The sequence below is a fragment of the Lontra canadensis genome, unplaced genomic scaffold, assembly GCF_010015895.1.
Source record: "Lontra canadensis isolate GAN:19392208 unplaced genomic scaffold, GSC_riverotter_1.0 scaffold1, whole genome shotgun sequence".
Classification (NCBI taxonomy): domain Eukaryota; kingdom Metazoa; phylum Chordata; class Mammalia; order Carnivora; family Mustelidae; genus Lontra; species Lontra canadensis.
The window spans coordinates 37,917,330-37,927,558 of record NW_022630995.1 but is presented as its reverse complement, the minus strand read 5'-3'; the positions used below and the strand labels follow the sequence as shown (position 1 = coordinate 37,927,558).

Sequence of the window (10,229 nt, the reverse complement as noted above, 5' to 3'; positions counted from 1 at the left end):
CCTGCACTCAGGTGCAACCTCATGGCAAAGCCCAAACTGTCCTCTGAGACAGCAGATCTCAACCCAGCCTACATGTTAGAATCACCAAGGTAGTTTTTCAAAACACAAATGCCAGGACCCAGCCCAAAATAATTAAATCTGAATCACAGGGGTTGGCCTTTGAAATGCCTTCAGCTGATGCCATTGTAGAATCAGCGCTGGGAAGCTGTTTCATAGCTAAATTCACTTGTAGGCAGGTTCCATGATTTTGCTGAGTTTATAAACTAGTGGGAGAGATACACTTTACTAGAAGTATGTTGACCTGTAGAAAGTGTCAGTCAAGGTTGAGGACAGAGGGACAGGGAAACGTCTCTGAGGGATGTCGCTGTCTGGGCAGGCCTCTGAATGGGGTGACTCCCAGAGACCCAGGTGAGCAATATGAGCCAACTTGATGAGAGCACTAATGGGGGATGGAAGAGGAGGGGTCACCTCCATTACCTTAAATAGTGGCCGGACTGCCCATCCGCTTCAAACACTGCCAGAAGCAGAGAAGAGCAAGCACAGTTCAACCTTCTGGGACCTCCTGACACTCCTGAACTCCAGCAGGGCAGATAAAGCACTAGCTCTCTGCAAGCCCTTTGGCTATAGAGAAGACTCAAGAATAAACCTGGAGAGGTGATTTGAGAGGCAGCCTACTTCCTGGTCGTTTGTAGGAGGATTGCCGGGTTGTCTTCATTCTATTTCATAAACATTTTTATAGCTGTTAAAATTTGCAAACTTCTCTGTTCTTTACAAATATGAACTGTTTTCACCCCTCCCAGCAAGCCTAATAAAAGATGTTATTACTATACTCATTTTACAGAGAGAGAAACTGAGGCATGGCACGGTAATTACCTTGAACAGGGATCCAAAGGTGTCATTGCAGAGCTGGAAATAGAAACCCAGCACGATGGTACCTTAACAGCAGTCCTATGCTACTTCTCAACTGTTTGGTGGCATGTCCTTCACAAATTCCTGATTTTAAGGGAATTATGTGTCTTATTTGATATTTTATCTTCGTTATTGTAATTTTCAACTCTGGAAGATCCATTTAGATTTTGTCTTATTATCTTGTTATGCTCCTATTTCCTTTTATGTTTAGTCATGGAAAGTCCATTTCTCATGCCTGTTTTTAAGTCCTTCTATACCAATCGTATCTCTTTGGGGTGGTGGTGGTGGTATTGGGTGTCTATTGGTTGATTTCCCTACTAGTGGTGAATTGTATTTGTTTCACCTGGCAACTCTAGGTAAGAGACCAACATTGCACATTTTAAATTGTTGAGTGCTGAGTATTTTCTGTTCCTTTAAATAAAGTTGGGCTTTGTTCTTTGATACCATTATTTGGAATATTAATGCTTTGGGGAATTGTTTCGAATATGTGTCAACTGGATCTGGGACAGGCTTCAGTCTATGTATAATTTGGCCCCACTGCTGAGGCACTTCCCTCAGAGAGCTCTATTTCAATCCCCTTGCACTCAGGGTCTTTGACCTTGGCTGCCTGGGACAGAGATTCTTCCTGGGCTTGAGTGACACCAGGGAGCTATTTATATTCTGAGTATTCGAATACCTGCTTCAAGGTGTTTTTGTCTGCATGAAGGTTGACTTTGAAGACCGAGTTTCACCTGAAATAATTTCTCATCTTACAAATTTTTATGTTTCCTTTGTATGATCTTGTCTGCCACTTTCTGTTCATTTTAAAATACCCTATTTTCATTGTGTACAACCCTTCCTCCAATAAATAATCACAGATGAATAAAACTGCACTTTATTTATACCAATAGTAGGCCTTCTTATACTAAAAACCCCAGTAATAAACCCAAATCCCTCACTCCTATAAATTGGAGAATTGGGGCAGAAGATCTCTTTTTTTTTTCCCCCCCAAGGGAAATACTCAGTTTCAAAAATGTGCCCAACATCTGTACTTGTACCAGGTTTCTTAAACAATATGCTAAATGAGCTCTCACGTTGGGTAACCAGAAAAGAATGTGACCTACATTAAAGATAACCATAACCGATTCTTAGCCTGTCTTCATAGAATTGTAAGAACAAGATTTTGTATGAGTAATTAGTATTTTTTTTCTTTAAAGGTTAAAGAAAAACTATTCTGACACTTGTTAAAACAGTACAGGAGATTTTATTCAAGATACCAGGAGTAGAGAGATAGACCTCCAAATAAATCAAGTAAAAGTCGGGGGCACATGGGTGGCTCAGTGGGTTAAACCTCTGCCTTTGGTTTGGTCATGATCCCAGGGTTCTGGGATGGAGGCCTGCATCAGGCTCTCTACTCAGCAGGGAGCCTGCTTCCTCCTCTCTCTCTCTGCCTGCCTCTCTGCCTACTTGTGATCTCTCTCTGTGTCAAATAAATAAATAAAATCTTAAAAAAAAAAAAAAAAAAAAAAAAAACAAGTAAAAGTAGAGGGTGAGGATACCCAGGGAGAGTATAAGGAACTTAACTCTATATTAAGGGTGGGTAATTTCTCACTAAACTGACTCAGCAGGATTTGTGATAAAGGCAAGCTAAAGTCAAGTCTCCCTCGAAAAAAAGAGCTCAAAGAACCTAACTAAAGTTTGGTTAAAAAGGCATACAAGTAGAAAAATATGAATTGTAAGAATTCATATTGTTAAAATGTCCTTATTACCCAAAGCCATTTATAGATTTAGTGCAATTTCTATAAAAATTCCAGTGACATTTTTCATAGGAATGGAAAAACAATTCTAAAATTTATGTGGAACCACAAGAGACCCCAAATAACCAAAACAGTCTTGAGAAAGAAGATGAAAGCTGGAGGTGTAACACCTCCTAATTTCAAACTATAGAACAAAGCTGTGGTAATCAAAACAGTATGGTACTTGTATGCAAATAAACACATAGACCAATGGAACAGAACTGAGAGCCCAGAAATAAACCCTTGCATATATGGTCAACTAATCTTTGGCAAGGGAGCCAAGACTACTTAATGAGGAAAGAATCGTCCTCAATAAATAATAAATGATGTTAGGAAAACTGGATAACCACATGCAAAAGAATAAAATGGACCCCTAATTTACATCACTCACAAAAATTCACTCAAAATGGATTGAAGACCTAAAAATGAAAACTCACCATAAATCTTCTAGAGACCTGCTGAAAAAGCTTTTTGACCTAGTCTTAGTAATGATTGTTTATTATGATCCCTAGAACAAAAAATAAATAAGTGGGATTGCATCAAACTAAAAAACTTCTGCACAGCAAAGGAAATCATCTACCAAATGAAAAGGCAACCTACAAAGTTCCGAATCACATATCTGATAAGGAGCTAATATCCAAAATATATAAAGAAGTCATATAATTCAACAGCAAAAAAAAATCTAATTAAAAATGGCAGAGATTTAATAGACATTTTTCAATAGACCTGCAAAGGAGGAACAGGTACATGAAAAGGTGCAACATTACCAATTGACAGAGAAAAAACACAAATGAAAACCATGTGGAGATATAACCTCATCTCTGTTAGAACTGTATTATCAAAAATACAAGAGGTGAAAGTGTTGGCAAGAATGTGAAGATAAGAAAACTCTTGTGCACTATTTGTGGGAATGTAAATTGGTTTAGCCATTATAGAAAACAGTATGGAGTTTCCTCAAAAAATTAGAAAATAGAAATACCATGATTTAGCAATCTTTCTCAATACATATCCAAAGGAAGTGAAAACGGGTTCCTAAAGAGATATCTGCCCTCCCATGTTCATTGCAGTACTATTCACAGAAGCCAAGATATGGAAATAACCTGAGTGTCCATCAACAGATAAATGGGTAAATATGTGGGGAATGTGTGTATATATACATATATGTGTACATGTAACATTCCATTGTATATACACCCACATATATACAATGGAGCATTATTCAGCCATGACAAAGAAGGAAATCCTGTCATCTGTAACAACATGATGAAACTTAGGGCATGATGCTAAGTGAAATGTTAGAGAAAGACAAATACAGTATGATGTCACTTACAAATGGAATATAAAAAACCCAAACCCCTCTTGCCCAACGCTGACAACATGGTGTTCAGGAGCTTTGTGGAGGTTGGCCAGGTGGTCTAATCTCCTTTGGACTTCATGCAGGGAAGGTGGTTGAGATTATAGATGTTATTGATCAGAAAAGGCCTTAGGTTGATGGACCCTGCACTCAGGTAAGGAGTCAGGCTTTGCCTTTCAAATGCATGCAGCTCACTGACTTCAAGGGCCCACACGATGCCAGTCATAAGTATGTCTGACAAGCCTGGCAGAAGACAGATATCAGTACAAAATGCGTAGCCACAGGATGGGCCAAGAAGATGAAAGCCAGAGAAAGGAGAGCCAAGATGACAGCTTTTGATTGTTTTAAAAATCAGGAAGGCCAAGAAAATGAGGAACAGAATAATCAAGTTTGAAGTTAGGAAGCTACAAAAAAAGCAGCTCTCCTGGAATTTTCTTCCAAAAAAAGCACCCTCTGCTAAGGGTGCAGCTGCCGCAGCTGCTGTAAAGGTTCCAGCAAAAAAGGCGGTCACTGCAGACAAGAAGGCTCCAGCCCAGAAGGTTCCTGCCCAGAAAGCTGCAGGCCAGAGGCAGCATCTCCAAAGACTCAGAAAGGTCAGAAAGCACCTGTCCAAAGGCATCTGACAATTTCTTACCCATAAAAGCATAAGAAGCTATTTTTCTTTTTCACATACAGAGACACACACACGTGCACACGCATCAAACTCATAAGAGTACTGGTTACCAGGGGCTGGTGGGTAGGAAAAAATGGGAGATGTTAGTCTGAACTTTGAGTTATAAAATGAGTAAGTTCTGGAGAATGAAGGTACAGCATGATGATTATAATTAAAAGTACTATATTATGTACTTGAAAGTTGCTAAGGGAGTAGATCACAAATGCCAGACAACAAAAGGAATAGTAATTACTTGACATGATGGAGATGTTAGCTAATGTTAGGATGGTAATCATTTCATTTTATATGTGTATGAAGTCAATATATTGTACACCTTAAACTTACACAATATTATATGTCAAATATATCCCAAAGCTTAAAAAAATAATCTTTGATGGAGGTAGTCTGTCAAAACCATCAGAAAATTTATTCTCTACTTTTAAAGACAATGTCACTTTTCATTCACAGTAGACAACAGTAGCATTTAAAACAAAATGCTATAGGTAAATGAGATCTTAATAAATACATATTAAAAACAAAAATAGTTATAATTATCAAGATGGAAAATTGAACTTGTCTGAAGTGTTTAGATATACAAGAATCAATTATTAAAAGGGTTTAATTTCTCTTAAAATTATCATGAAATTATAACATTAGCATTGCTATTTGTTGACATTTTCTTATGTTAGATTTTCATTTTTCTATGAAAAGTTAATTTCATTAGAGCTATAATTGGCATCTTTAATAAACTCAAATCTAGGTCTTTAGACCTTTTTTTTTTTAACAAATCTGTAGAAAAAATTACTTAGTTCCACCAAAAACTTGTCTATTTATAGGTTAACAACAGGAGTAAGACTATTTCAAATATTATAAGTTATAGTTATGTGTTTACTCAGAAGGAGAATACAGGTGAAAAGTGTTTAAGTGACTAAAAAAAAAAGCCTTATATTCTACCTTTCCCCATGAATTCATATATTTCACTGAAGTTGACTGCAGTATTGTCAAATAGTTTTTAACTGTATCTTTTTAAGTTTGAAATTTTTATCTCTTTTTATGTATAGTTTATACCTAGTTGTGACTAGTTTAAAAATTATTTTATGTCTTTTGTTTTTCCTAGCATGAAAAATGTGCCTTTTTGATATATTTTCATAAAACAAGCTTTTTAGATTAGTTATTCATCCATATGGTATATTTATTTTGTTATTTATTTACATTCTTATTTTTAGTATGTATTTTTTGTAATTTCTTCAGATTTAATTTTTCAAGCTTCAGATGGATATTACATATAAGTTTGCAGCCTTGTCTGTTTTTCTACATATATATATGTAAGATAATTTTCTCTAAATATAACTTTTTCTGAAAATATTTAGGGATATAAATTTCCATTGAAACACTACTTTGGTTGAAACCTATGCATTGATACATGTTTTTTGTTTTTTTAATTACTCCTTTGTTCTAAGTGTTTTTAAATTTCTATTATGATTTTTTCTTTAAATTATGAATTATTTAGCAATGTATTTTGAATTTTTAACATTTATAGGGTTTTTCTTAGCTATTTTTGAAAATAAGCATATTTCTTTCTTCTTCTTCTTCTTCTTCTTCTTCTTCTTCTTCTTCTTCTTCTTCTTCTTCTTCTTTTAGGGGGTGGAGGTGAGGGGCAGGGGGAGAAAGAGAATCCTAAACAGGCTCCATGCTCAGCACAACACAGAGCCCAATGTGGGGCTCAACCTCACAACCCTAAGATCATGACCTGAGTTGAAATCAAGTCAACGCTTAACTGACTACATCACCCAGGTGACTCAGAAAATAATCATATTTCTTAATTGCACTAACAAAAATATGATGTGTGATACCCTCACTTTCTAATATGTTCAGGCTGACTTTCAGCCTAATGTATGATCCATTTTTAAATGATTTATGTGTGCGTAAGAGAATGTGTATTTGTTAACTTTGATATGTGGGTTTCAACATGCTTGTACTAAGACCTCTTTAGATTATATATATTCTTATACAGAGGTGGAAGTCAAGTGCATCTATACCCCAACAAACAAAATTAGTTATGTAATTTAAAATATAATATTTAAAATATTGTTAGAAAACAGCAAGTACCTAAGAACTTTTTTGAAAAATTTTTTAATGATTTTAAACTATTAAATTATAAGAAATATATAGAAATGTGCACCTATCATAAGTGAACAGTTCAGATGTTGAACATTCCTTAACACTCAGATTGAGAAACAATATCAATCACCTGTTTTTTTTGTTTGTTTGTTTGTTTGTTTGACAGAGAGAGAGAGGTCACAAGTAGGCAGAGAGGCACGCAAAGAGAGAGGGGGAAGCAGGCTCCCCGTTGCGCAGAGAGCCCAATGCAGGACTCGATCCCAGGACCCTGAGATCATGACCTGAGCTAAAGGCAGAGGCTTTAACCCACTGAGCCACCTAGGTGCCCCAATCACCTGTTACTCTTGAATCCCCTTCCAGTCATCAACCCCCATCAAGTATAATTAGTCTCCTGAATTTTAATAGCATATATAAGCATGATCTATATTTTTATTGTTTGAATAATATCCTACAGTACATATTTTGTCAAGCTATTATCACTCAACATTATTTGTAAGACTCATGCATATTATTGCTTATAATTGTGGAATGTTCTATCTTACTAATGTTTGTTATGTCATTGTTTGAATACATTTATCTATTCTATTCATGGATAACAGTTTATTTCCAATTTTTAGCTATTACAGTGATGCTATAAACGTTCTAGACCATGACTTTGCATTTTTGATGAATACATGCCTAGGAGTATGTTGGGTCCATTTTTCAAAGTATTTGTGGCTGTTTACATTCCTACCAGAATCTATGTGAGTTCTTATTTCTCCATATCCTTATTAATAGTTGGGATCATTTACTCCAGGATGTTAATGATGATCTGACTTGTTCTATTGTTTTACTTTTTGTGTTTGTATTGGAGTCCACTGATTTTTTTTTTGGGGGGGGGGGATGAGGCAGGTGTCAAGATGTTTTCCCATATGGCTCTCCAATTGAAACATCTATTGAAGAAACATCCTATTATGCAACATCACCTTTGTCACAAATAGAGTGACAAGTCTGTGTGAGTCTATTTCTAGTATGTGTATTTTTATTTATGGAAAGTTATTCTTATTACAAAACCACACTGTCTTAATTACTATATCTTTGGAATAGGTTTCACTATCTTGTAAAGTATACTTTTCATCTTTAACTTATCTCTAAAATTAATTATAATTTTTTTCTTTTTATTTCCATTAAAAATTGTAGAATCAGTTTGTCAACACACACACAGACACACACACTCACACACAAAATACACCTTAAGGATACTGATATTAATATTGGCATTAGGATGATTCTACCGATTATTTTGAGGAGAACTGCCATATTTACTACTTTGAATACTCTAATCCATGAACATGGTTTACTCATCCATTTATTTGGATAGTCATTAACTTGCTTCAGTAGCATAGTGGTCAGTGTAGAGGTTTTGCATGATATTCCATAGATTTATTCCTACATATTTGTTGGTTTTTGATGTTGCAATGGTGGCTTACTTGGACTGATTTCATTATTCAAAATAAAAAGAAATATTTTGAGTTACTATTTCATGAAGGAAAGCTAATGATTAATACAATTCTGTGAAAATAGGTTTAAAATGTCACCTTATAAATAAAAGTAATTCTTCCATATACTGGAAGTATATTTATTTTTTTAATAAAAAATACATTTATTCATATAAATGAAATATTTATACATAAATATTTCAGTGTTTTAGAATTCAGACAATTATATCTTTAAATGCAGAAATTTTTAGAGAATGAGGTTTTTAAAATAGCCAGAAAGAGTATCTTCTCCAGGAGTCTAATCATCAATCTTCCTCTCAAATTGCTGCTGTACAGTTTTCGCTAGAATAGCTACAAAATCAGAAAATTCATTTCTCTTGAGACTTCTACTTCAAATATTAGCGACTCCTTATAATGATCCAAAAATATATCTCCATATAGTTAGCACACTTTGGTTCTTATTTTAATCCAATATCAATACAGAACCACTCTCTTCTTTCCTGTGACAACTCTTGAGATCATAAGGGCAGTGTCTGTATTCTTACTCTCCTCCCCTTTTTTCCTCTGATCTAAGAGTTTTCTCCCATTCGTAAAACATGGTATCCAGCCTTTTCACCACCTTGGTGATGACCCTTCTCCCAATGCACCCCAAGACTTTCATGCATTCTTCACACTTCTCAGTGTGTTGCCCATTATTTTAGGTGTGGTCTCAAAAACAAAAGTAGACGAGGGATATCTTTTCACTCTGAATTAGGTTCCCTACTACTATCAGTGCACCAAAGTTGCAGTGTCATCGGAGAAGCTGCCTGGAAGGGCATTCAGAGGCCTTGCAAATTGACATTTACATTGTTTCTTCATTGTCACACCTTTGTTTTGCCTGCCAGAGGACTTTAGTAAAGGTAGGGACTTGGGTTCTGGGAAGGTGATCACACTACACTTGAAAGGATGATTATCCATCCATGTGTTCTGGCAGTCTTCTCTCCCTGAAGGAAAACCACTCCAGCAAAATATAATTATAATCATAAAATTGGTTTGTGAGCATAGAATTAGTGCAAAGGGTATTAGTTCATCAATGTAATATTTATGTCATTGTTCTGATGGTCAGATACATCCCTCATCAGAATACTGAGATACTTCCCGCTAAAACCATGCAGGGTGAAACTTTTATCAATGTGTTTTCTCCCTTCCACAGGGCTGAGAGGAGGGACTACTGTCCTTGATACCTGTTTTTCTATATTTTGAGCTAATTAATCCCTGTTTCTAATAAATCTTTTTAGATTACTTAACATCTTTTGTCTTGCTCTATTCAGGAGGCCAACATGTCTTTCCAAGGTGACTTTGAATCTCTCTTATCATTTGAGGTGGATTTTATATCCTGATTCTTAGAGACCATTCTTATACCTGTTTTCCAAATTCCAAGAAAGCTTCTCACTATCACCCACATGAATTTATCCAACCAAGAACTAGTCAAAAAATTATGGTAATGTGGCCACACACATATGTAAGACCTTCTCTGTACTTTTTCTGTTACTGTAAGGGCCTACTCAACTGGAGCAACCCCATCCCCATAGAACAGCCATTGTGTTGTGTATGCAGTGAACTTAGATTGACCCTGCCCCCCAGAAGAACTTACTTAGAAACAGGACCAATAAAATACGGCTGACTAGCCCCTGGTAACATAGTGCAGGTACCAAGACGTGTCAGGCTAGGCGGAGATAACAGAGCCCAGATACCAGGACATGTTAGGCAAGGTGGAGATGTCCAATCAGTAAGAGCACATCTACTACCTCCTTACCCACCAAAGAATGTAAACCCCACCTTTCAAGCGCCAAACTAAGGTGCCAATTCTGACCAAAGTGATAGGCTAGTTTAAACGACTATTATAGGGTAAATTGTAATCCAATTGCCCACCCGTGTGTAACCTAGCATGATTGTGTGAC

General features: G+C 36.0%; 1 pseudogene; it reads left to right on the top strand.

Annotated features, from left to right (window-relative positions):
* The first annotated feature begins 4,061 nt into the window (after positions 1-4,061).
* On the top strand, positions 4,062-4,678 carry LOC116858961 (annotated as a pseudogene).
* The last annotated feature ends 5,551 nt before the right edge of the window (positions 4,679-10,229 follow it).